Raw genomic sequence first — 27,874 nt, 5'->3', positions numbered from 1 at the left:
TCCTCCTCAGGTTTGATTAATTTGCTAGACTGGCTCACATAACTTAGAGAAACACTTCACCCACTTGATCATCAGTTTATTATCAAAGGATATAACACTCAGGAACAGTCACATGGAAGAGATACAGAGGGTGAGGTCTGGGAAAAGGGCATGAAGTTTCCATGGCCTCTCCAGGGGCGCTGCTCTCCCCATACGTCCAGGTGCTCATTCACTGAACTCCATCTTTTTGGATTTTTATAGAGGTGTCACTCTAAAGGCACAATTGATTAAATCATTGGCCCTTGGCAAAGGATTCGCCCTCCAGCCCCTCTCCCCTTCCCTGTAAGTTCCAATGGCATTTCTAAGGGCAATCCAAGAGTCACCTCATTAACATAACAAAGGACACCTTGCTTTCTCTCAGCACTCAGGAAATTCCAGGGGTTTTAGGACCTCTGTGACCCAAACGGGGTGAAGACCAAATATATATATATATATATATATATATATATATATATATATGCCATACATTACAGTGTTACAGTCATTTAATTAATGAAATCAGTGCATTGGCTTACCTCGAATTCTGTGCCCATTGAAGGACCAGTGAGTGTTCCTCACTACAGGGCAAATAACAGGCTTTTATTGAAATCATCCGAGATACTTTGTTTCAGTAAGAACTCCAACAGAGTCAAAAGCTTTATTTATTAATTTTTTAGCATCCATGCATGTAGGATAAAGAAAGGAGTACCAAGAAGACTTTTGGTTTATCAAAGAAACTTCACAAGTATTTGTAGCCTTTGTGAGGATGCCGCTCTATATATTATATTCAGGCAGCAAATCATTAAAAGTAACAAAGACAATTGCAGCAGCTTTAGAAGTAAAAGGTAACACCCAACCTGCTGAGGCCATCTCGAGTCTGAGAGTTGTAAGGACTCCTCTGTTAAGAAAATACATTTGCACATACAGCATCCCTGTACAAAATCGAATCTGCTTTTCTATTGCTGAAGCAGAAAGGTGAACATTATCTCCTTATTTTTCTTGAGATTCCTTTCATCAGAAGTAGAAGGGCCCATAGCTTCAAGCTAAGCAATGAAATCACACCAGTTAGCAGTGAGGGGGCGGAAATAGGCCAAGAAGCTTAAAAGCTAACAGTATGGAAGAGAAAACATCTCGAAGGAAATGTTTAACAATTAATGTGCGAACATGTCAAATTTTGTATTTACGAGAGCATGAGGGATTCGTGGACGATGGGTGGTAACAAAGAAATAGAACGACGTCTTCAAATCTTCCCATTTGGGCTCAAAACTCAAAAATGGAGGACTTTCAACGACTGCAGCTAAATAATGTTATCTATTGCAGCTGAAAATCAAAAGCGAATTTTGATCCTGTGGATTACCAAAGCAATGCCTGTTGAATTCAGTCCCACCAAGTGTCTTTTGTGTAAGGTAGGTAATTGTTAAGAGTGGGCCCTCAAGAGTTAGAAGGGGGGATATGTGAGAGAATTTAGAGCATGGGAACTCCCAACCCTCAGTAATTCTCCCACTAAACCGCAGGAAAAGCAGCCCTCTCTACCCACATGTGTTGAGGCTGTTTTCTCTCGCTCAAAGGCCTAAGGGCATTCTCTTTGAAGACACAGTTACTTCTCTGCCTGACCTCCATACCTATGAATACTCAGGTCCCAGTATTCCTTGAGCTGGAAGTCAATTTAAAAGTTAAGCCTTGGGGGGAAAGGATGAGTCACAAAATAATTTTGATATGGGTTTACATGCTGGAGATGCTGAATTCAGTGTGTTAGCTCAAACAACTGGAATTGGTTCTAATGGATAGTTTGGGTGGTTGGCCGAAACCCACACGGGCGCGCAGGCGCAAAGACAAGCCCCCAATGGTCTTGAAAGCACAAATGCATTACAGTAACACTGCCCAAACTCATCTAGGCCCCACATCTATGAAATCATGGGATTTTCCAGTGGCTGAGGAGGAAACAATTTGAGTTTGGCATATGCTGGGTCCTCACTGTGTGCGTAAGCCAGAATCGTGCCTGTTAAAAAACAAAATTTAATTGAGTAAATTTGAAGGTCTAATTGGCTTTATTAAGCGACCCATGAATCCAGCTGCACCCCAAGTAGCAAGTAGCAAGATGCTCTGAGGGGCTGCACAAAATGGAAGGTTTTTATAGGCAGGTTTTTTTGTTTGTTTGTTTGTTTTTGTTTTTAATAGGCAGGACAAAGACATTATTAGCAAAACAAAAGAAAGGATTGTTTCAGGCAGGACTTTTTTTTTTTTTTTTTTTTTTGGAGAGGAGCAAAATCAGGGTTTTTATCACACAGATTACCTCACTAATGCTGATCTGGAAATTTCAGGTTGACAGTTAAAAGGTCACATTCCTAGAATAGGTTGAAACTGTCATTAAGTCTTGGTTTGCTGGCTTGGGGAGGGGAGCAAATGACTCCAATGTGGGCTTCTTTCCTTTTTTAACATACCCTGTGGTGATACTTATGGGTGGTCTTGTAGAATAGGGCTGGAGTGGCCTTGCCGTGAACAGGGCTTTGAGTAGAACATTCATAGACCATTCTCAGTTGTATGAGGAATAGTTGAATTAGTACTATTTTAGTTGGAAGCAGTCTTTTTTTTTTTTTTTTTTTTTTTTTTTTTACGTAGGAAGAAGTGTTCTGAAGTTACTGGGTGCTAGAAGGGGCAGACTTCAAGGAGATCTTTTTATCATATCTTTTATCTTATCCTTTGTGGTTGCCTGGAACCTGAATATCCTTCCTATTAAGGTGAAATTCCTCTTTATAAGGACCTTGGTTGGATACGGCCCCACCCCCAATAAGGAAACTGATAGGAGCAGGTGTTTCCTCCCTCTGGCAGCTAAGATGTGGCCACCTGATCCTGGTTGACCAAATAGAAGCTTCAGAGTTCAAAGGAGGCAGATGCAGTTGTTTAGATATTAAGTTGTCGGACTCACTCTGAAATGTGTCCTTGCCTGCGGCCTCAGCTCCCTTGTCCCCTTTCTTTCCTACCAGTTTTTAGTTTGAATTCACCCGTGGCGTAAATGGGCTGAATCCAAGGACCCAGAGGGGGTCTGACAGGACCAGCCAAGGGGATCCTTGGCTTCGTGGAGGATAGAAATCAAACGTGAGGAAAGAGGAAGTGAGAGCGGAGTTTATCAAATAGTGTAAGTGAGAGAACACAGCAGGCAGAGTGTCTGGGAGACTCGGAAAGGAAAGGTAAGTCTCCCCGTCATTTGGGGTCAGGGGTTTATATTGGAAAGAGGTTCAAGGTACATGTTCCTCCAAGAGTCCAAGGTAGGATAGGGTCCCATCAAAGACAAGTGTCAGGTGAACAACAGATATTACACCATAAATCACAGAAAGTAGGCAATATTGATGCCAGTGTTGACTGAGGTTTGTTTGAAACTAATGTCCTAGAACACGTTAAGGATCCAATTCTTCTTAGACATTATCAGGTGTACGGGGGCCTAGGACGAAACTCGGAGAATGATTAGCTTTCCTGCCTCCCCCTTGGAGTGGGAACTTTGCTTCTTTGGTTTACTCAGATGCCAGGTGAAATACAGAACATAAATAAATAAGGTGTAGCAGAGAAATAGCAAACATGGAGCCTTTCTAAAATGGAGTCCTTTCGGGGCGCCTGGGTGGCGCTGTCGGTTAAGCGTCCGACTTCAGCCAGGTCACGATCTCGCGGTCCGTGAGTTCGAGCCCCGCGTCGGGCTCTGGGCTGATGGCTCAGAGCCTGGAGCCTGTTTCCGATTCTGTGTCTCCCTCTCTCTCTGCTCCTCCCCCGTTCATGCTCTGTCTCTCTCTGTCCCAAAAAAAAAAAAAAAAAAAAAAAAAAAAAAGTTGGAAAAAAAAAAAATAAAATGGAGTCCTTTCAGTTTCCCTGCCTCACCAACCTTCTCAATTCCACTATGGACCACTTTGGTTCCTTCCAAAAATATCCATTTCTGCTTATCTTAACCAGACATGGTTTCTGTTGTTTGCAGCCTACACCCTGCCTGGTTGTAAGTGCTCACACACAGCAGGATGCTTGACACATGAGATGACCAATAAATGGTAGGGACTGTTGTTTTAACAACTTTTATGATTTCATTGATTGATATCAAAAATCCTCTGAGGCTCTTTTAATCAAGTACTATTGTATTTAGTCTGTTCTGGAATAATCCCTTCATTTACTTAGACATTCTGGTTGTTTCTGTCTAGAAGCTTTCTTGTTCCTCCCTGTCAGTGTGTGATATTAGCAAAATTACACAGTCATTCTCCCTAGTGAAACCTGAGATTTCAGGACTAACCAGAAATTGCTACTGATATCCTTGATATTTTGATTAGAGATCTTTGGTTGGATGGTGTGAACTGATCTGCCTGTAGCTCTAACATCCAGAAATTCTACTTAAAATTTTAAAAATCATTAAAAATTTCTTTTCTTCTTTCTTTCTTTCTTTCTTTCTTTCTTTCTTTCTTTCTTTCTTTCTTTCTTTCTTTCTTTCTTTCTGAGAGAGAGAACACAAGTAGGGGAGGGTCAGAGAGAGAGAGAGAGAGAGAGAGGACCCAAGCAGGCTCCACACTCAGCATGGAGCCTGACACAGGGCCCATGTGAGATCATGACCTGAGCTGATATCAGGAATCAGAAGCTTAACCGACTGAGCCACCCAGGCATCCCCCCACCCCCAACTTTGTTTAAATCATTTGGATTAAGACACTAAAGAGTAACAATGGTTTTGTTTTGTTTTGTTTTTTTAAATCACATTACATATGGGATGCCGCATCATTACGTGATCAAGCCCTGAGTCAGGCTCTGTGCTGACAGTGTGGAGCCCGTTTGGGATTCTCGCCCTCTTTCTCTCCCCTCCCCCACTCATGTGCACTCTCTCTCTCTTTCTCAAAATAAATAAATGTAAAAAAATCACATTATGTCTTATTTTCTGTGTTAAAGATGTGAGCATAGTTGCTTAATTAGTTAATTTATGAAAACTAACTCAGAAAAATAGTGATTGGCCTAAAGGTATAAAAAAAATCCCTGTTTAAGGGAGAGATACTACTTAAATTCTGTGAATAAAACCAGACTTAAAAACTTTAGTGATCATTCATGGAGAAATCGATGTTGAGCCAAGTGCCTAATCCAGTGATAAGCTCCCTAAAAAAACTAGAGTCTAGCTGCCAACAGGCATGCTACTATTGTACATTTGCAGAGTTGCTCTGAGCAGGAAATTCATCCTTTCTTGGGTTCTTAAAAGCATCACACAGATTTTCAGTTATGTCTCTAGCTTTCCCATTCTCTCTTCTAGTCCTTTCTGCATCTTGGAAAAGCCTTCACTATTTATCCTGTCCCCTCCCCCATGCAATCTCTTCCCACTCCACTTCCCAGGGGATCAGTTAGGGAGAAGAAAAGCAGGGGGCCTCACTGTTGAGGTGATTTTGCAAGCAGTAAAGGTTAGGAGTCTCCAGAAAAAGTAGTAGCTTTCTCGACATAAGAGACGTCATCGAAGGGGCCCCGCCATCTTGCCATCTATCCCTGACCGGCACTACTTGCCCAAAGCACATTCCTTACAGAACTTCCTGGGATATGATGAATTGCAGAAGGATAGACCTATGTGGTTATGATTTTAAGCGAGGTAAGAGTGTAAGGACAAACTGCCACTGTCAGGGCAGGAGATAATCCAATCACAGCAGGGGCAATAAATCAGTGGTAAAACTCCCAGTGCTGATTCAAAAGTAAAGACTTGACCTGAAGATGGAGATTCCTGAGTTGTCTTTGCAAGATTGAAACCCCTGTGAGCAATCAAATAGTGGGCCAAGTGGAGCAAGAGAATCGATGATACTCGCCAGCCCTGGTGACTTCTTCCATCAACTAAGACCTAGAATCTGTTTCCTTAAGACGACTTTTGCCTCACTTCCATGCCGAGTTCCCCACTGCACGAGCCCCTTTGTGAATGTGTGTGCCGTTAGCTTCAAACCTCCCCAGTTTTGTTGCTGGGGGAGACACTATTTTGGGAAATGTGCCTGATGTTCTCCTTCATTTGTTGCAAATGCATTGTGGCTTGACACCCACCAAGAGGCAAACCCAGTGTTGGGTAACAGTTTCATTTGTTTGGGGTTTATTTTCATGAAAGACTTGAATGTTTTACTGCTTGCTTTGGATTCCTACACCCAGTTTCAACTGGGGAGCAGAGGGGGAGAGTGGTGCCTGAGGTTTCTGAGAACTCAACTCAATTGCAACACAGTCTATCCAGGGACAACATCAAATCTGACGTGAAGGGCTCAGTCTGACAAGATTGCCCCTCCCCCCACTTCCATTTCAGAAGCTAGTTGCAAGTTCAGGTTGTCTTCTGTGCTTCTGACCAACCTGATACAGATCAGAGGTCCCCATGAACCCTCTTTGTGTTTGATTAATTTTCTTCAGTGGCTCACAGGACTCAGAGAAACAGTTTACTTTCTAGATCACTGGTTTACTGTGAAAAGATACAACTTAGGAACAGCCAGAGGGAAGAAATACATAGGACCAGGTGTGGGGAACAGGCTTGGAACTTCCATGCTCCCTGGTCACACCACTACCGCTGGAATCTCCACTTCTTTGCCAAACCTGAAACTCTCCAAACATGTAGCTTTTGGGTTTTGATGAAGGCTTATTACATAGGCATGATTGGTGAAATCACTAGCCATTGGTTATAGGTTCAGTCTCCAGCTCCTCTGCCCTCCCTGGAGGTTTTGGGGTAGGAGTAGCACATTGGTCTGAAAGTTATAGCCCTCTAACCAGGTGATTGGTTCTCCTGGCAACTAGCACCATCCTTAGGTAAGTCCCCAAAGTCATGTATTTAACACATCAAAAAACACTTCAGTCATCTCTTGGGCAATTCCAAGGGTTTTAGGAGCTCTGTGCCAGAAACAGGGTCAAAGATCATATATTTCTTTTTGCAAATCACAATATCACACTGTCCAACCTCAATAAATTTGTAGTATAACTGACTCTTCCAGACCTAAGACCCAGGGGGTCTTAAGGTCATTAAGGGTCTTAAGGGAGTGTCCATTGTCTACGGAAAGCTTTTGGTCAATGGCCATAAAGGCTTGTCCACAGGAAATAGCCTGAGGCTGTGTTTCCAAGCCTGCTCCCTTATCACCCCCTAGCCCACAACAGTAGTTTTTTTATTAAATATTTATTTATAAAACACTCCTAGGCTACTCTGTGTACCCTTCTGCTGAAAGGGAACCCTGGGAGGCCTGATTATTCTTTGATTCCCTAATGCAAAGCAACCATTCTGGGAACTGCTCAAAGATGGTCCTGCAGTAATTCTGAGATGGTGCACAGTGCCTACTGACAAAGTCATCCTCCCTTCTTTCTTGCAGGCAAAGCCCAAGCTCCAGGGGCAGATCCTAATTAGTCTATATCTACCACTGAGCCACAGTCCTCTTGCCAGAAGTTGGTTTAGAGATATGCCTTAAAGTAGTTCTGGCCAACGAGATGTGAGGAGTATGCTGAAGGTTTGGGAGGTGGGTTTCATCACTGATAAAAAGGGACACAGTGGTCACTTTCCTTCCTTTGCACATCACTGTGTTCACATTGTAATGCTCAAAATGGTGGCAGCCATATCCCGTGACCATGATCTCACCAAAGACAAAGCTAGCACCATGGCACAGTTGAAAACTAGAAGAATTGTGGGTCCTTAATGTCACTGCATCTTGAATTAATTAATTCTGAAACCACCTAATCTTAGAATCCTTGCAATTTGAAAATTTTAAATTTCCTCACTGTTTAGATTGGTTGAGTCAATGTTATCTGTTACTTGAAGCTGAATGCATCCCAACACATGTATCTCGAGAACCATTCACTCATGCCCCTCTTCCCCCCACCAAAATTGAGCTGTAATGATCAACTCTATGGTTCTTCAAATTTTACTGTGTATAAAAATGTTTCTGTTTAGTAGCTGCCTGTGAACACCTGCCTGGTACTCAAAATTACCAGTGATATGTGGACACCCATCACTGAAGTCCTAACTAGAGATACAGGGCGATTAAATCATGGAAACAAAAATAATACTAACAAAACCAAAAAAATACATATATATGTCTGCTATGTTCCAGGTACTGTTCTGGGTGCTTTGTATCATGTGTTTTGAGAAGTTTTGCTGTTAAGAAAGAGATAAATAGAGCAGTAGCTTGAGAGTCAAGGGAAGATTTTATCAATAGTACTCATAAGATTTTCCCAAACACATCCACATAATTTTTAAACTGTTAATCCTCAGCCCTGGGAGTATCTACTCCACGCAAAATTGTGTTTAAGAGCCCACCCCTTAGTCTGAACTCATGTTAGAGTTGCCAAAGGCCATTGTAGAATCAGTGGTATCTGAGGGCCAAAGCATAGACATTGGAAGAAAATCTTCCTTTGTTAAGCCTCGTTAGGATGACAATCATTCTGTTCCAGGAGAATGTAATCTATATCATCCTGAATTTAAACTCCATTGAGAGAAATTTCCCATCAAGCTGTTAATTTTGGCATCATCTGATTGCTGTATATGGGGCGGGGGAATTGACCTACGCTTCACATCTCTTCTCTAAAGTGAGCAATTCAAATAGTTTTGCCTTCTTGAGAGTTTGGAAACATGTGTTGGCCCTTGCTGTGCAGTTCATGTCCCACCAGCCACTCTTCAACACCATCCTTCCCCACCTCCCAGTAAAGCTTCTGATGTTGTTACTTCATGGAAAATGGTGCTTGCTAAGGTCCCCATTGGCTTCTATCTTGCTGGATCCAATTCTCATTTTATGTGGCCTCTTACCAGTAGGGATGGTGTCTACTGTACTTGCTGAAGTGTTCTTGGTGCCCAGTAGAGTCTGGCTCACAGTAGGTGCTCAATAGGTAATTGTGAATGAGTGTATGAATATACATCTTATGTCACATGATGTCTTAGGGGCAATCAGGTCTAGAATTCAGAGTCCAGAGTTCTTGCTACTAAAACATACTTTGATAGAGCTTTACATGGTGAGACTGAGATACAGCATGTTTACATTTTCTAAAGAAGGAACCAAAAGCCACTTTTACTTCTTTGCTTTGAAAAACAACTAAGTCCAAGAGCACACTGAATCTAGAGTCACTTTTCCTTTTCAAACATTCTTCTCTCAAAATTCCATTGCCTTGTAAGCAGGTGCATGGTGGAATGTTTTCAGAAAAGCTCTCACGCAGGCATCAGTTTTGTTTTGAGTTCCACACCCAACCCCAATTCTTCCAATAGCACTCTGAAAGAACAATTAAGCCCTGAATTTTTTACAAGGGGCTGGGGGAAAAAATCTGTTTTAAAAGCTCCATTATCAATCACATAAACTGCCAACTAATTATTACAATGTACCAAATAGCCAAAAGCAGCAAATATCTTTTGTAGAGCTGGCTTACACAGCCAGGAACTGGGCCAAAAGACCCAGCTGGGAGGCCCTGCTGCTCTAACCAAAGGTAAGCTGCAATGTCCACTTACCTTCCAAATTCACCAGTTAGGCAGCATATCAGGTTTTTGCTGTTGCTATTGTTGGTTGTTGTTGTTTTTCACACAAACCCTCATGAAATGTCAGATGGAAACCAAGGCAGTAGACTTCATAGCTTCTTTTGAAGGGAATGGCCTGATGCCATTGCCATTCTTTATGGGAAAGATAGATGTTAGCTCATTTTAGAGAATGACTATGCTTGACTATCAATCCTCTTTCTAGGAGGCACCATTCTAGTGCCCAGTGAACACAACAAATTGGGATACACAGTTACTCAGAGAATCCAGAGCAAAATAACTGGAGATGGCTTCTGAATGTCAGTCAAGGTCGTAGTTTGGAAAGAGAGACTGAACACTAGGCCTTCAAGATGAACCATGGCCATCAACAGGAAAAAGAGTGACAGAGTTGGAAGTCTGGGCAATTGGAACCTGGTTGGAATGCTCTGTGCTGAATGCACCTGGCGGGAGGCTGGGGGGTGAGGAAGAGGGGGCAGAAACAGGTGACACTGGGTATTGAAGGTCCAGGTTGATGAATCAAGGAGATAGACTCTTGCAGAACTGAATGCCAATGTCCCCTTGCTCCTACAAATGCTTTTTCTTCACATCTTTGGACACTAACCAAATGCATTCACAAGATGCAGCCAACCCAGCATTGCCCACTCACCTCTGTAGGTTTGCCTTTGCTACAGAACACACTGAAGTAGACAATCTAGTGCCTTCCCAGTTATGTGTCCTGGTTGCCTTTGGAATAAAACCCAAAATTTGCCTGATACTCACAAGTTACATTTTGCTTTTTAGGGGGTTACTTTCTCCTGAAGGACAAATACACCCTTGAATATATTTTGGCCAATTCCTCCAATTTTCTGTATTCTGTAAACACTGGGATAGCTTTGCAGCAGAGCCAGGCATAGATATAGCAAAGTCTGAAATTTAGGGTAACAAAGTAGGACATCTCAAAATCAGGCATCTTCTGAATTAATAACCTATTTTTGGCGATGATTTTTTATGGCGACATCTCTAAGCTAATATCATACTTTTTATATTAAAGCAGAGTCTTTGGGAAAAGCTGAACATTCACAGTTTGTGCCTACCAGTACAGTCCTTAGCCTCAAAGTTCCCAAGGAACAGGGAAAACACAAGAGCTCCCATGATGACAATGGAGCATGAATTTAGAGAGAGTTCAAGGGTGCTATATGTGGGGGTGTGACTAGATGTGCCTGGTTACTTAGTAAGACCAAGGAAGGTGAGAGGGGGTTCAGAGAGCTAAATTAATTTCATTTGGCAGGCGTGGGAGTGGGAGGGGTGGAGAAGCTCCTGATGCTGAAGCAAGGACTGGTCCTAATATCCAAGTTCTCCAGCCCACAGTGACCAGTAGTCAGATTTCCCAACGAATGGATGGAGTGTAGCTTCAGCAATTTTAGATGCAGCAATACCCAGATGTCCAAGTAGGCTGTTGCTTTCTAAGAAGTCCAAGAGCTTGTAGTCAGCCCCCTGGTGCAAGGTGGGGCCCTGTTTGTTCTTCAAGGGCAAAGATGGTGTTTATTTAATCTCAGACTCCCTAAGTAATGTTCATGAATGGAAAAATGGATGAATGGAAAGGGACATGGTCCATAGCAGGCCATGCCCCAGTCATGGGTTGGGAATGAGATATTAAGCATATTATTAGAACAGAAGCTGGTTACAAGGGACAAAGGGTGGCTGTTGTACTCAATTTCAGGTCACTCCGTGGGGACCATAGCTTAAAAATAGGACTGGAACCCAGATATCCAACAGAAGAAACTCAGATTCAGATGTCCAGCAAAATGGCTTGGCACCAAGTCTCTGACTAGAGCTCTCAGAATGCTCCCAGATTGCAGGTGCACCTCAAGAGGCTACAGCCATGGGAAAGAGGGCAGGGTCCTTGAGGCTGGGTGGACCCTCACCTGGGAGGAGAGGGAAGCTTCTGATTGGTGCTGGAATATATCTGCCTATGGACCTCCCATGATCCAGCAACTGAAGGGGTTATTCCCACTACGGCAGGGTCTGGATCTGTTCCAGGGGGTAGGGGAGGCTGTGCTAATGCAGGTTATTATAGGCTTGGAATATCATCCTTGCATGTATTCATCCCCAGGGTAAAGCTAACCACAGGATCAGCAGTGGATTGAGGGTATGTGAGAGAGATTTTTAAGAAGTGTAATTGGGGTGTTTGGTAAATAGAGACCAGCTACCCAGTCTTTATTCTCCTGACACTCTTAATCTCCATACCTGTACAACAAAGAGCAAATCTGTAGACTCGGAGTTGTCTGAAAAGTCTCATGTACTGACCACCACTGGCCCTGTCATTTCTTAGAGCTTCCTGTTACCTGAGAACTCAAAGAGAAACAGATTTGTATCTCGGACCAGAGAATCAGAACAGGGACTAAATTTTGGAAAGTTGAGAGTTTCCTGTATGGAGGAACAAACCAGACACAGGATAGGAGCTCCATCTGTTTTTGTTTTGTTTTTATTTTCCCTTCTTCTGGTTATAGGCTCACTTTTCACAATGTCTTGCTCATCCACCCTTGCAGCTGGACACATGGCTCTATCAAGGTCAATCAGATCTTCTTTCAATGGAATGGGTGGTGCTAGAATTAATCTGATTTGGTCTCCCTAGGAAGTACTTCGTCCCTATTCCTGACATGCTCAGAGTTGCTCTGCTTCCTGTCCGATAGTCATTCAGTTCTCTCTCTGATCTGCCAAGTGACTTCATTGTCCTTCTAATAAAGCTCCCTTCCTTATTTCTGTTGTTCACATTCTGAGAATCCTAATACACCCAAGATAGTAAGGAAAATATTTTGCAGGAAAAAGATGTAAGCGTACTATCATTAAAAACCACATAGACAACTACTTTACATTGGTATAGACCAGTCAGGAGTCTTGTTAGTTGGGTTTGCACTTCAGAGATCATGGAAATATGTTTCTGCATCCTAAATACCGTTGGCTGAACATTCCTCAAATACAGTTATACTTAAAATTAGCTTGACTTTTATACTGTGTTTCCATTGCCTTTTTTGTCACTTTGGCAGAACCTTAGGAAAAGAACAAAAATGGGGTATTATTGAAAAACTGAACATTGATAGACGGAGTCACAATGAGCCAGCCCATGTCTGACATCCTTTCAGGGAGCTCTAGTTATGTAGTAATTCATTTCCTGTGGAACAATTTACTTCGAGCTTTTCTCTTATCCCCAGAAGAATTTAGGGGTGACAAGCACCTTCTGAGCTAACTCTAGGGACTCAAATTAGGAGAAAGAAAAAGTCCTGGCAACAGCAGTAGGAGAAATTAGCAAGGGCGGGTAACTCCCAGTTTACAAAACAGTGAATGGAGAAACCAGCAGTTTTAGGATGCTGATCATTTATTTTGACAGGTGTAGTTTATCTCTGCTCATTTATAATAATTATACATTGTAGAGACTCATTATCCTGCCCCCCTCTGTCTCAGTGCTGAGAGCAGTTAAAAGTAAATTTGGCAAGTCTGTGGGGGGAGTGAGATAATGGGTGTTAATGACCAAATGGGAAATCTATACTTGAGCCACTTACTGTGAGGATGGCACATGGATCGTTGAAAGGGTGCTGGCAGGCTTTGAAATAACAGTTCTAAACTCTTGATTTTTTTTTTCCTCCCATTAACGTGTTCCCGTTACCTGCTACTCTCCCCTCTCCTAAGAAGACAGAATCTTTTGGATTCGGAGTTCAGAATAATATTGATATTTGGATGAGATGGGTATGGATGCTTTGGAACGTCTTGGAATGTTTTTATTTTAGATAGGGAATGTGGGGATATATTTGGGGATGATATTGGTTAATCACACATACCCTGGAGCCCAGGAGGTTTCCAAGCTCTGTTACCTACTAAATGTGCTACCACAGCTTAGTTTTGCTATCAGTACCATGAAGTTGATGATAGTAGCTTCCACAAAGTTTTATTAGCAGGGTTTAATTGGTTTATATAAGTAAAAGTGCTTAGAGCAATGCCTGTCGCATATTAAACACTATGTATGTATTTCTTCTACTTCCTCCTCCTCCTCCTCCTTTTTCTTCTTCTTTGCAAAAGGGAAGTAATAACAATACCCACCTTACAGACTATGCTGTGAGGATTAAAGCATAGAGTTCATACAGCTCTCTCAATAAAAGCGAGTTATTTTTAGTACCCATTCTGATTTTGTAATATTAAAATCTTGAGTTCAGGATTCTCTTAGAACTGAAACTTCACATTATGACCTATAGCATGTCATACAGTTTTGCTCAACGAACATATTCTGAGTGTCCAGTCTTGGCCAAGTCCTGGGAATGCAAAGATCAGTTAGACGAGAACCCTAACCCCTGGAAAGGGAAAGAAAACACAAGCAAACATATTCTGAGAGCTAAAAGAGACGCTGGGAGACCCTCCCTCCCCTCCATGCAGAATTGAAGATAAAATATTGTAAATTGCCTTTTTGGAAAAGTCTTGCTAGAAGGGCTGTTTTCTAAGACTCCTTAGAACCACTCACATACCTGTGTCTCTCTCCACCTTTCACCTGATTCTCTCTCATCCCATAAATGAGGTCTCTGCCTTCCCACTTCGTAGGGATGAAGAGCACTCTTGTTTTCTCGTGGACATATGCTCTGGTTTTGCTTTCAAGTTTATCGACCCAGGACTGCCATTTGCCCATAAGGTGCCTTTGTTCAAATTAGTAAATGGCGATCTTTGTTCTGGGTGTCCTGGTGCAGAACTTTCACGGCGCTGTGTGGCAGCCCACGGCTCTCCACTTTCTAACTTCCTCTATTGACATCTCAACTCTGGAGGGCTCTGCAGACTGAGATGTCCTTTCAGAAGTGAGTCCTTAAGAACCACCTCTGCTCTAGGGAAGCTTTTTAAAAAGGCAGATTTTTCTTTATTATTTTTTTTTAAGAAAGGGAGCAAGAAGTGAGTTATTAGGGAAAGGTGTGGCAAAGAGGCTAGATATGGGAACTGTTGCGTGTGATTTCTTTGGCCACTGGCCTCCTCTACCTGTGACCTGGCCTCCTCTACCTGTGACCCTCTACCTGGGAGTTCTTCATACTTAAGCCCAAATTACAGTGACTTGGGCAACTCTCCAGCCCACATCTTCTGATGCAGGAATGGAGGTCATTTTGGGGAACCCTCTTCCGCTCCGGCTCTCATCAGTCTGCTGTGCCACTTGGAATCTGGAATCTGCTGAAAGGTTTCCTACAGTTACCCCTGTTCCACGTGCTTATCGCAAGGATACCAAGGTCCATGCAGGACAGAGTGACCCAATCCTCTCCAAACTGTGAAGACTTGGGGTGCGGGCTTCTATGCAGAGGTGGGAGAGACATCTCATGATGTGACCCACCAGAGTATTTAAGGAAGCCACCAGAAATGTATGGGCTCTTGGGAAGACCATTACAATCTGCTCCCCCTAGCTAACTATTCTCAAGGCTAATCCGTAAAGGGAGTCCATAATGAAAATCGATAGCTTACCTTCTCCTGTAAGGTCCCAGCACTGATCCTATTATGCCTTCCATGCCTTGTTACCTCAGTCCCTGTCACATTGGCAAGCCTGTCTGACCATCCCTGGTCCCCTGGACACATCCCCAAATTGTCCAGCACATCACTTGCTTGGCCTGATCTCACACTCCCTTCCTGGTCCCTTTCACTCTTCTCTGTATTCCAAAAAAAGGAAAAAGAAAAAAATCTACACCCATCACCCCATCTCTGTCTGTGTGTCCCCGTTCTCTCGTTGCTGTTACTCCCCTGAGAAAACCACCTCCCAGGTGGCCCTCTCAAGTGCTGGTTGTTATTTTCACCCCCAAGGATTAGCAGACTAGGGGACAAGATACATGTCCAAAGGGCTTCTCATCCAGACCCACCCACGTTCCCTCTAGGCTGAAGCTACAGCTGTGAACCAAAGCAGATAAAATCCTTGCCTTCATGAAGGAGACGGGGGTGGCAACAAATAACAAATACCTATGAAACATGTAAAAAATAAAGCAGAGGGTAAAAAAAAGGAGAGGAAGAGGGAAAAACAGGGATGCTAGGATCTAGGAGAAAGCACACCCGATGGGCAGTGAACCAGGCATGTATCTGAGAAAGAAACAATGTGCGAAGCCTTCAAGGAGAACATCGAGGTAACCGATCCATCCAACATCCAGGCCTCCGTCCTGCATTCCCATGTCCTTCTCATTTTCTCCCTCCACTAAATCCAAGCATCTTGTCACATGACTCCCCCCTCGACTTTGTCATTGGCAATAGCTGAACTATCTTCCAGTTCTTGCTTGAAGCATCTTACTCTTTGACAAGCGGATTCTGTTTTTCCAGCTCATTTATGTGACGACTGCCCCCTCCTCCACTCCCAAACAGGTCTCTCCCACCTCATTCAGACCTGCACCAACCCTAACACTGTTTTACTATTTATCAATTGCTTTTGAACTCAGCTTATAAAACACAGACCACCACTGCAATCAACACAGCTTGTACATGTCACTACCACCGAGCCCGCATGCTAGTCCCCAACACTGCTCACCATCTGCTTCTCAGCCCAAGTAGCTGAACGTGGAAAAACGTTCTATAGCAGAAAAACACACATCCCCGCTGATGAACCTCACTTCAAATTATGGTAAGTCATATGCAGATGTTAGGGCTGCCTGGCTATTCTACTGGATGCCCTGACCCCCTCATTCTCTTACCCTTTGGGCTACTAATTCATCATGTCTCCTCCCTCCCCACAATTCCAGTGCTGCTCTGGCCTTGTCACTCACTCCATCTCTTTCTTCACTGCCATTGATGATGGAATCTGGAGGGAGAGGGCTGCCTCAGCCAGCTTCTTCCTGCTTCATCGCTTTTCCTCTTTTTGTCTTCTCTGTGGAGAATGGGTCCGGTTCCCCGGGGTTGCCATTGGCTCTCATCCTGCCCTATTAGTCATGAGCTTTGCAGCTCTTTGGATTATCCCACCTATTTCTTGTATGGACAGCTTCTCTCTTTGTAGGACCTACTCCCATAAGTATATGAGCACATGAGAAATAGCTGTGATGTTTAAGCAAAACTGAACAAGCCATTTTTAACCTCTGTTTCCCATCTCAAACCTAAGTAATTTCTTTGCTCGCCTTTAAGGTAAAACTTCTAAAGACTGTGTATATACTTGCTGTCTCCAAACCACTCAACCAAGTCACTGTAAATCTCTTTGTTATTCAACCTATCCTATTTAGGTTGCCTCCTCCATTCCCACTGTTCTTTTCCAGCTTACCAAAGCCCATGGTCAATTTTTGATCTGTATCTCACTTGACATCTCAGAAGCACTGGACACAGTGGACCACTCCCTTTCTCTCAAAGCCTTTTGTGGCTTCTGAGCTACCCCCCTCCTCCTGTTTTCCTCTTACCTCACTGGCTGCTCCTTCTCCTCCTCCTTTCTGGGACTTCTCCCCTCCTCCGGACTCAACATGTGTTAGAATTCTCCAGCACACCGTTCTACTTACTCTCTTTCCTCTGTGAACTCACCTCACCCCAGTGGGATTAAATATTATCTGTATTCTTAAGGCTTCCCTTTTTTTTTTCCTCTGCCCACCTCTTCCCTGAGCTCCAGAACTGTGTGTCTGGTTGTTTATTTTGGATTCACTCAAAGAGGTGAGTGTCTACATGGCCAAACAGGCTTCTTTATTCTATTTCCCAATATTCTCTCCCATCAGTAAGTGGCACCACCGAGCACCTAGCTTCTCAGGCTCCAAACCCTAGGAGACTCCTTGAATCCTTACTTTCCCCTTACCCCATATCCAATCCAACAGCAAACCGCAGACAGGTCCCTTTTCACCACCTCATCTGTTACCTTTCTAATCCAGGGTGCCGGTGTCCCTGGTGGCCTGATAAAACAGCCCTGATTGACTCCCCACCCACTTTTGACACTAGCATCCAATTCTCCATATGACACCCAGAAAGATCTTTAAAAGCCATAAATCAGTTCATGGTGGTTCTTTTGGGTTTTTTTTTGTTTTTTGTTTTTTTGTTTTTTTTGCTAAAAAAAAAAAATCTAATGATTCCCTGGGGCACTCAGAATAAATCCCAAACTCTTTACAATGGTGTCTAAGGCCTTACATAGTCAACTTCTGGTTATCGCGTCAAACCCATCTTCTACCACTTGGTGCCTGGAATGATATTTCCTCAAACTTTTGAACAGTTTGCTCCTATTTAAGTCTTTATCCAAATGTGATCTCTTCAGAGAGGCCTTCTTTGCCCACTGTTAAAACAGTCATCCCATTCTTCTCTTTCCCTTTAAATTATTTATTATTTTATTATTTTTATTAAGTTTTTAATTTTAACATACAGCATTGAACATACAGCATTATGTTAGTACAATATAGTGATTCATATTAGCTGGTGCTCATCATGGCAAATGCATTCTTAATCCCCATTACTTTCTTCACCCATCGCCCCCCACTCCCAACCTCCCCTGTTGTAACCATCACTTTGTTCTAGATAGTTAAGAGTCTGTTTCTTGGTTTGTCTCTCTCTCTCACTCTCTCTCTGTTTCCTTTGCCTTTTTTGTTTTGTTTTTTAAATTCCACATGATGAATAGATAAAGAAGATGTGGAATATTTTTGAGCCATAAAAAAGAATGAAATCTTACCATTTGTAACAACATAGATGGAGCTAGAGAGTATAATGCTAAGCAAAATAAGTCAGAGAAGACAAATACCATGTGATTTCACTCCTATGTGGAATAGAACTTGTTTATTTTTTATAGCATGTATACTTCAACTTTTTACTATAATTTTTATGTAATTCATAATATTATATCTTTTTTTTAACTTTTTTTTTAAATTTATTTTTGAGACAGAGAGAGACAGAGCATGAATGGGGGAGGGTCAGAGAGAGAGGGAGACACGGAATCTGAAACAGGCTCCAGGCTCTGAGCAGTCAGCACAGAGCCCGATGCAGGGCTCGAACTCACATACTGCGAGATCGTGACCTGAGCCCAAGTCGGACACTTAACCGACTGAGCCACCCAAGCGCCCCTAATATTATTATATCTTATACATATTCTATATTAACTATTTCATATATAATGTTATACATAATATTCATATTATATTTTATATAATTCATAACATTAACAGAATAAATAAGAAAAGCCATGTGATGCAGAAGTGCATCTGACAAAAGTCAATACCTAGTCATGATAAAGTCTCTCTGCAAACCACGAAGGAATAAAAGGAACTTCTTCAACCTGTTAAAGGACATTTTTAAAAAACTTACAAATAACATCATAATTAATAGTGAAATACTGAATTATTTCACCCAAGAGTAAGAATAAGGCAAGGATGTCCACTGTCACCACACTTTTTAATGTTGCACAGGACACATCTTAGTTTTTGCAATAAGGCAAGATAAAGAAATGAAAAGACATAGGGATCAGAAAGGAGGAAGTAAAACTGTCTCTACTTGCAAATGCCATGATTATTTACATAGAAAAGTCTAAGAAATCCACAAAATGACTAGAAAAAATAAGTGAATTTCACAAGCTTGCACAGTTCAAGGTTAACATGAAAAATCAACTGTGTGGTATATGTCGGCAGTAAACAATTAGAAAATGAAATGTTACAATTCTATTTATAATAGCTTCAAGAAACATAAAACACTTGGAACTAAATATAACAAAAGTCAAGGTCTGAACACTAAAAATTATAAAACACTGCTGAGAGAAATAAAATAACTAAATAGAAATATATACCACGTTCAAAGTTTGAAAGACTAAAATGTGCATATTTTTGTTTATATGTATATTGTCTGCTTATCCAGCTAGAACGTAAGGTCTTTGAGATCAGGAATTCTTTCCTATTTCATTCCCTGATGTATCTTCAATGTCTGTTAACAGTGTGGGGCACACGGTAGTTGTTTATTAAATATTTGTTGAACGAATGACAATACTAGGCTCGAAAGCAGCTTTGATTTTTGCTCCGAGTCTCACAAAGTTTTTCACGAAAACAATCCTCTATTCCTCTAACCATGAGGACCGAAATTGGCTCCCGCAGCCTGCCAGCTGGAGAATGTCCCCTTCATAATCTCCATCCCCTCTTGTATCTCCAGCCTCCAGCCAGAGCTCTGGTCCCCACCACTCGGCTCTGAACAGAGGCTCCTGGAGTAAATGGAGTGCGTGGCCTCATTGCCAGACAAAACACCTCATTAGAGCAGACCCTGTCTGCCAAGTGTGGAAAAGAATAGATTCAGGTCTTGCAGCAGAGTTGGGTAAGGGCTGGACAGTTACCCTAAAATAATGAAGAGCCAAAAATGTGGCCACAAAGAGGGAAGTTAAATTCTATAATGGTTCCCAAGGGAAGGGTGCAGATTAGAGCCAAGAGACAAAACCAAAGCAAAAGTCAGAAGCTGGATAGACGCTGTAGGGAAGGAGAACACAGGACAATGATTAAGACCTGGCTTGCCCCACTCCTGGGGAGCAGAAGATGACTTATCTGTAAAAGACTGAAAACCTCAAATTTGAAGTCAAGTATGGATTTAAAACCCAGTCGTATGCATAGGTTTTGCTTTCCCTAAGACTTTCTTTCTGTACTTAATAGGAACTTTAATACCTGCTATGCCTACCTTGTAGGATCATTGTGATTGTCAAGTATGTATCATGGAAAGATTATTATTATTTATTAGCTTAAGACTTACATTATCAAAGTTCTGAAGAGTGCTCAGGTTTAATTTTTCGTGGTTCATTATTTAATTTGAAGCGAATTCCCATAATATAAGACCTTTCCATATTCAAATATAAATTTAAAAATCCATTTTGCTACAAAATATATGACTGTGGGGAAGATAATTTGTGCCTTGGCTTACCTGCAATGGTGGGTAGACCATTAGCGACCATGCCGTTTTCTTGTAGAGTTGAAAAATATCTCTTCCACTCTTGGTCTTGTTTTCCAGCTACATAATCTCTTTCAGAGGCCCTCATAAATTATCCCAGACAAAAGCATCCAATACATACAAAATCCCGACAAAGGATCATCCAATATCTGGAATAAAGACAGAATTAGCTTAAAATAATTACATAAGTCTCCCATTTAAAAACGTCAACATCAGGTTCATATTAAGCCACAGTGTTAAGTAACTGGGCCATGTTCAGGTTGTTTTTGTAATGCAATCTCCTTGGTAAATTCAATTATTAAAAAAAAAAAGTGGTCTTCTTGGTATGATAACAAGCACAAAATAAGTGGAAAACACCATTAAAATGAACTCTACATTGTTTAGAAATAGAATAGTTAATCGTATTGAATGTCCTGCCACTTATTACATAGAAGAGCTGGAAGCAGATCAAATCAATGACAAGAAATGTCACATCACTCCAGAGTCTCACAGATAGGCGTGTGCATTTCACGACATCTCTTATCTTCTGCCTTGAACATTTGCTTCTCATCGCCGTTTTTCTTAGCAGACTTACCTGACTTTAGATTGGTCTGTGCCCTTGTCTACAGTTGTAAAAGACAATTCACCAATATGATTTCCCAGGAACTGGTAGAGGACAGAGACCAAGAGAAGAGACAACCTGACTTGTCTAGGTTCTAAATGATGCACAATCATGAGCCATATGGTCGAGGCCTCAAAGCTAGGAACTGGCCAGGCTGGGGTTTTAGCTCAAGCCCAAACATTGTTCTTTTCTACAGAAACAGCACCGTCTCTTGTGGGAAGAATCACATAATGCTTATAAAGGAATGGATAAAAACTAGTGATGATCAGAAATGTTACAAAAAAGCCATTTCATACAATGGTTTGAAATATCCCGTCCCCATTTGATATAGGGATTTGTGATGGTCTTCGTGACCTATCACGTCAGTGACAAAAATAACCATTGGCCCAATTGCTCAAGCTTGAAATAAATCAGAGAAAGGCAATCAATCAGTCAAATATTTTTCAAGTGTCTTCTGTTTGCTCAACACTATGCTAGACTCTGTGGGAAATGACAGCTCACACATCAAAGTTCTTTGGCAAGCAAGAAGTGAATATGAAATAGAATCATCAGAGAAAAATGACAGGAGCTGGTCTGGCTTCAAAGAACCTAAATCACAATGTGGGGGAGGGGGGTTTCAAATAACAATAGATCCTCATTATCATAAACAGCACAGAAAATGTCTTTCATTGGTGATTAGACCAGGGACAGGCAAACTTTTTCTGTAAAGGGCCAGATGGTAACTATTTTAGGCCTTGCAGGTCATAAGAGTCTCTTCAGCTGTTGAAGTGTGAAAGCAGCCGTAGCCGTTAAAGGAATGAGCATGCCTGTGTTCTAATAAAACTTTATTTAAAAACACAGGTGGGCGAATCTTTTTGATCCACTGGTTGTACTTTGCCAATTCTCGCTTTGCTTGAACATGAGGGAAGGGTGCAGAAGTGATTGGCTCTGAACAGTCAAAGAAACCTTAGTTACAACCAGCCGTTATTCAGGGCCAACCCTCCGCCAGGCACTCTGTGTCACAGTTCCCTGAATTTTTAAGACACTCCCCACCAATGCAAGCTGCTTAAGTTTACACAATTTAGTAATAAGCTGTGGCCTACACTTCAATCCAGGCATACCTGTTTGCAATCCTGCACTCTCCCACCATAATAAATTACCCCTGCAGGCAGACCTGCTGTTTTCGCCTCTCACTGTACATCTTAGAGAACTCGGCATTTTGAGCCATTAATAACAGGACGACCCGGCTACCCAATCCAGAGGTCAAAACTCACACAAAATACTTGGAGAATTGGTCCTCACACTTTGCTGCATGTGGAAGCTTTAGCAAATCCCTGGAAGCTTTAGAAAATCCCGATGCCCAGACCACACCCTGTACCAATGAAACCTGAATTTCTAGGGGTGAGACCCAGGCATCAGTATTTTTCGAAAGGTTTCCAAGTAATTCTAAAGTCCAGCTAAACTTGAGAGCCACTGTGCTAAAGCAGGATGTCATCTACGTGTGTCATATGTAAATGGTACCCCCTGGAGTTGTCGAAGGTAACAGTCCCGGGCTAACCCTCACTGAGTAAGCATACATTATCAATCAAATAATTCGCTAGATATCTGTAGAGCACCTTCCTGGGGCTGGCCACCATTGTAGACATGAATAAACAGTAACAGAATAGGTAGCCAAGAGTCAGAAAGCTGTCCTCGATTATGTCAAACTATTGTATTTCTTGAATCTTCTTTATTTCCTTCCTGTCTCCGCTAGTATTTAACAAAGGCTTTTGAAAATTCCGGCCTGTCTTCTCTTGGCTAATGATGCACAATCCACTTTGAATAGTAGCATAGCTAACACACATCCTACCTATGGTAACAACATAGCTAACATTTACTGGACATCTATCACCCTGCAAGGGTGTACCCATGTGGTGTCACAGCTCTGAGAATCATGTTTTCCGTGTTCATCCTGGTTTATACCTGCGTAAACAGTTCCAGTGAGTTCCTTGTCCAAGGTTACCTGGAGAGTAAGGGAATAAGTAGGATCTGTACCAGATCTGCTTGATTTTATAACCCAGGTGCTTAAACACTGGAAATTACTGCATGGGTTACCTCCTCAATAAGTGTTGGCCATCTATTGAAATGACAAATGAATAAATGAGAGAAAAACTTTTGCTTTGAATCAGACCATTAATTAAGAAGGAGAAGTAGCCCCTGGGCATGATATAGGGGTGACAATGGAAGGTAATGAAGGAAAAAAAAAAAAAAGAATACCTTTGACTGGCAACCCCTTGCTCACCCGGAAGGTTTCTTTTTTTTTTTTTTTTTTTTTTAATTTATTTTTGGGACAGAGAGAGACAGAGCATGAACGGGGGAGGGGCAGAGAGAGGGAGACACAGAATCGGAAACAGGCTCCAGGCTCCGAGCCATCAGCCCAGAGCCCGACGCGGGGCTCGAACTCACGGACCGCGAGATCGTGACCTGGCTGAAGTTGGACGCTTAACCGACTGCGCCACCCAGGCGCCCCACCTGGAAGGTTTCATTCCAAACTTTTCTCTATTCAAATTCCTCAATCTGTATTTTGGATTGAGAAGCAAGGCTGTTTTATTTGCAGAAGCACCTTGAAGAATGTGCGGGATCAGGATAGATGAGAGGAGAATGTCTTCCAGGCTCAAATGCCACCATTTCAGTGACCACATTCTCTTTCCACATTCTCCAGCCACCCAAGACAGAATGAGTAGTTCTCTCCTCTGAAAATCAGAACACTTTACTCCTTCCTAGAGCATCTGATCCTCATCGTGGTGATTTCAGATTTCTATTATTGTTTTTGATTTCTCTGCTGTCCCATTAGCCTGTAATCTCATTATAAGCCAATGTAACACTATATTACGCAATATTATAACTAGTCTAGCCTCAGCCTAGCATGGAGCCAGGCACAGAATTGGTGGCCAGTTAAATTTTGCTCTGTTCCAGAGGCTAGATTTTGATTGTCTAATAATAATAGCTTCCAGTTCTTGAGAACCAATTATGTCCTAGGCATTGTGATATGCATGTTAAAGTCTACTTAGTGCCCTCATCCTCATAATGAGCTTGCAGTATTTTGTATCATTATCCCTATGAGGGTGGGCTTTTGGCATTCTGGTGCCCAGTTTCCCTTTCCTGAAATAGCCCAACATGCATGGTCATGTGGACACAGCAACCCCTGCAGTGATGGAGGCTGAAGAGATCTCTTCCATCCTGGCAGAGCCAACAACATGGGAGTGATGTGGCAGTCACAAATGAGGACGTTGAATCTTGAGCCAATGATCAATGTAAGGACACGGGGCCAGTTGGAGGTCATATTCATGCCAGCAGCATTAATGGTCACTAACCACCTTCTTGCTGCTGCATGGTCTTGCTGTGGTTTCTGCCCAGTCACCTGGAACCTTCCCAAACTTACCAGTGTTCCAAATTGGTCTTCTAGTCTCATTGGCTGTAGAAGACCCGAATGCTTCCAATGACTTGTGGTTTTTTTTGGGGGGGGGGGCGGGGGGCGGGGGTAAGTTTGCCCAGTCCATTTATGTCAATTGCAATCATGGCCCCAATGGACTCGAACATTTTGAAGATAAGAGGGCAGGCTGTGTTTCCACCATCACACAGCTAATAAGGAAGAGACAGGATTTGAACATACTTCCTTCTGATTCGAAAACCCGTGTTCTTCCCATCCACTGCTCTCTTTTGTACAGGGAGGGTGCTCAATATTTGTTTGCCTTTTACGATGCTGCTGCTGCTATTCCAGAGTTAATGGTTTTCTTTCTTTCAACTTAAGAGCCATTTAATTCTTTATTGCCCTGGTATTTTCTGTGTTTAATTACCTTAACCTGCTGCCTGACACTCAGAAACTACTTACATATAGGAAGGTGATTCTTTCTAAATTTATTTCTAACCTTTATTAAATGCTTACAATGTGACCAGCGTTGTGCTACGTGCTTGGCCTGCATTACCTGATTGAAGCGTCCCCCAAACCCAATGAGATACAATTATTTTCATTACCAACATTTTACAAATGAAAAAATAGGGGCTCAGAAAGATTATGTATTTTCTCCAAAGGTCATGCACTGATGTATGTTGCATCCAGGATCCACTGAGGACTGACTCCCAAATGGATATGCTTTAACCTTTAAGCTTCGTTGAATTACTAAAAAATTTTTAACTTCAATTGTTTTTTATTACAGAAACAAGAGATTCATTGTGGAGAGCAAGGAAAATAAAGAGACGTTGGAAGGAAAAATGCAAATAATCTCTCCACTTAGAGGTAGCAATATCTATGCTTTTTTTTCTACATATGCCTAGGTATGCTTTAAACAAACAAACGAAAATAATCATAGTGTGCCTCATGGTGTGTGCCAGTTGCTTTTTCACTTAAGAATATGTCTATTGCTGTGTAACAAATTACTCCAAATTTAGCAACTTAGAGCAACAAATTTATCATCACACATAATCTAAGGGTTAGGGTCCCCAGGAATGGCTTAGCTGGTTGTGGCTCAGGGCATCTTGACAGTCAAGATGGAGACAGGTCTGCCATCACCTAAAGGCTGGGCCAGGAGAGAAAGATTTGCTTCTTGAATCACTAAATGTAATCCAATGTGTGTTCCAGCAGGAGTCCGTTTATTGTAGTTCCAGACTGAAAGGAAACTTCGAGGTCATGCTGTAAATACTTAGCTCTTTTGTCACTCATCCACTCCACAAGATTTGACCTGATAACTAACTTCATTTCAAGGGTTGGAAGAAACTCCTTTGGGGACAAGCAAAGTCTTGAGTAAAATGTTCTTTCCCTTCTCGAGTGAAATCAATGATGCTAGCAAAGCACTATGCAAGCATATTTTACATACCATTGTGTCTATGGATTAGTTTCTTGATGGCATTTTTAATTATTTAAACGTATTGAGAAAAAAGTACAAACTGACAAGTTTTTCCTTTCTCTTGCTGGTTTCTGTCTGTTATGGGCTGTCCATTACAGTCACTTGGGGTTGGTTACCTAGGAAATGGCTGGCAGACTGGAGCTTTTAAATTGATCACCAGACTTAGGGCAGGAAGGTGAGTCACATGATGTGAATTTAGTTGCTTCTAAGTGGAAGACTAGAAATTGCTGAGCATTAAAAAAGAATCACCGGAACTTTCCCCCACTACTCCTTAATTTTAAAGATGAAACAAATGATCTCCTTTCAGGAAGTCGCAGAGATCTAAATTTATCTCCAGAGGAAGGGAGTCTAATGATTCCATGACCATCTCAGACTTCATGGTTATAAAGAGACACTGTATTCAAGGTGTGCATGTGTGTGTGTGTGTGTTCATGATAAACGCAAACTCAGCTATCTCTTAAGCTAATGAAAAATGAGGTGTTTCCTACTTTCTTCACAAGGATGAGGATTAATACGTATACAGCTTCTTGAGTTGCTCTGAGAAGCACCATTCCTTTATCCATAGAGCCTATGGTTATTAATCTCCAGAATGAATAGAGTATATTCAGTAAAACTATCTCAGTAGCTAAAACGTCATTATCTGCCTGATAAAGGAAATAAAATTCATCAGAATGAAAAGAACTGATCAAATTTGAAGTTCCTTAATAAAATATGCCAGGCACTTAAAACATAGTTGGAGGATAAAGAACATGAACATTTGCCAACTAGTGACTGTGAGCTAGGCACTTTTATTTAATATCTCACTTAATCCTAAACAAGAAAAAGGTAGATATTAGTATAGTAATTTTTAGAATTTGGTGATGCAAATATTTATTGAGCACTTAATACGTCGTGTCTGTACCAAGATTCAGAGAAGATAAGTAACTAATCTGGGATTAGAATCTATTTCTGTTCTGCTCCAATGGCCATGCATTTCCTGCTTCAGTATATTATTTTTCAGTAGGGCATTTTTGTATCAGAAGTGTGGAAAATTCAACAATTAATCTGGACGTTTTTATTATAAGACATTATCTAATTTGTAAGTGAGATGTGCATGCATGTACACACATACCTTCCCTTATTCCTGAGACTTTTTCTAGCGGGCCAAAATCACCTTGAAAATCACCTTCTATCTTGAATTTGCCTGCAATGATACAGGAATGGTTGGTAAATAAAAGCAGTGAATCTGTATTAGGCCTTTACATGTGCCAGGCACTGTACCTAATACATAATCTCCTTTAATCCCAACACAACTCTATGAGGGAGGAACTATCATGATCACTGTAACAGATGACAGGACTAAATATGAGAACAGTGACCATGCCAAGGTCACATGGCAATATGTGACTGCTTTATTTTCTTCATTTTCTTTTTTTTTTTTAATTTTGATTTATTATTTTTGAGAGACAGAGAGACAGAGCATGAACAGGGGAGGGGCAGAGAGAGAGAGAGAGGGAGACACAGAATTTGAAGCAGGCTCCAGGCTCTGAGCTGTCAGCACAGAGCTAGACACAGGGCTCGAACCCATGAGCTGTGAGATCATGACCTGAGCCAAAGTCGGATGCTTAACCGACTGAGCCACCCAAGTGTCCCTCTTCATTTTTTTTCTAACTCCAAAGCCCATCCTCTTAATTACTCCAATATCTTCCTCTTCTTTGAGCTAGAACTGGTTTTCCTAGTCAGCAAGCGGTGGTGAATGCCAAAGATTAAAAAAGAAATTATGGGAGGAAAATAGAAAATCCTCTTATTAATATACTTCCTCTGCAAACGAAGACATTAACATCATTCTGCTTTATCAGAGGAACACCATGATTCCGAGCATAAGATGTGTCTCACTGCAGCAAGCTTTGAAATCCCCTGGGCTGGACAGACCCACATTTAGTGTAGAATTCTCAGGTATGTTGATCTCCACCTGTGGCAGGTGTCCTTGTGTTCCCTAACAGGTAGCGCACTCGATCTCCCGTTGTGAGGGGCTAACGGGAGAAAGCATGTTCTGTGCCTAGAAGGATGCTCAGCACACAGGACTAGCATGAGCTTACACTTTATGTATTAACAGTTACT

General features: G+C 41.9%; 1 long non-coding RNA gene across 1 annotated transcript; it reads left to right on the top strand.

Annotated features, from left to right (window-relative positions):
• On the top strand, positions 1-25,167 carry LOC131518941 (uncharacterized). Its single transcript, XR_009265367.1, has 3 exons — positions 1-130; positions 1,339-1,424; positions 25,088-25,167. It is a non-coding gene; the product is annotated as an uncharacterized LOC131518941 (long non-coding RNA).
• The last annotated feature ends 2,707 nt before the right edge of the window (positions 25,168-27,874 follow it).

This window comes from Neofelis nebulosa, chromosome 8 (genome assembly GCF_028018385.1).
Source record: "Neofelis nebulosa isolate mNeoNeb1 chromosome 8, mNeoNeb1.pri, whole genome shotgun sequence".
NCBI lineage: Eukaryota > Metazoa > Chordata > Mammalia > Carnivora > Felidae > Neofelis > Neofelis nebulosa.
This window is presented reverse-complemented; position numbering and strand designations above follow the sequence as displayed.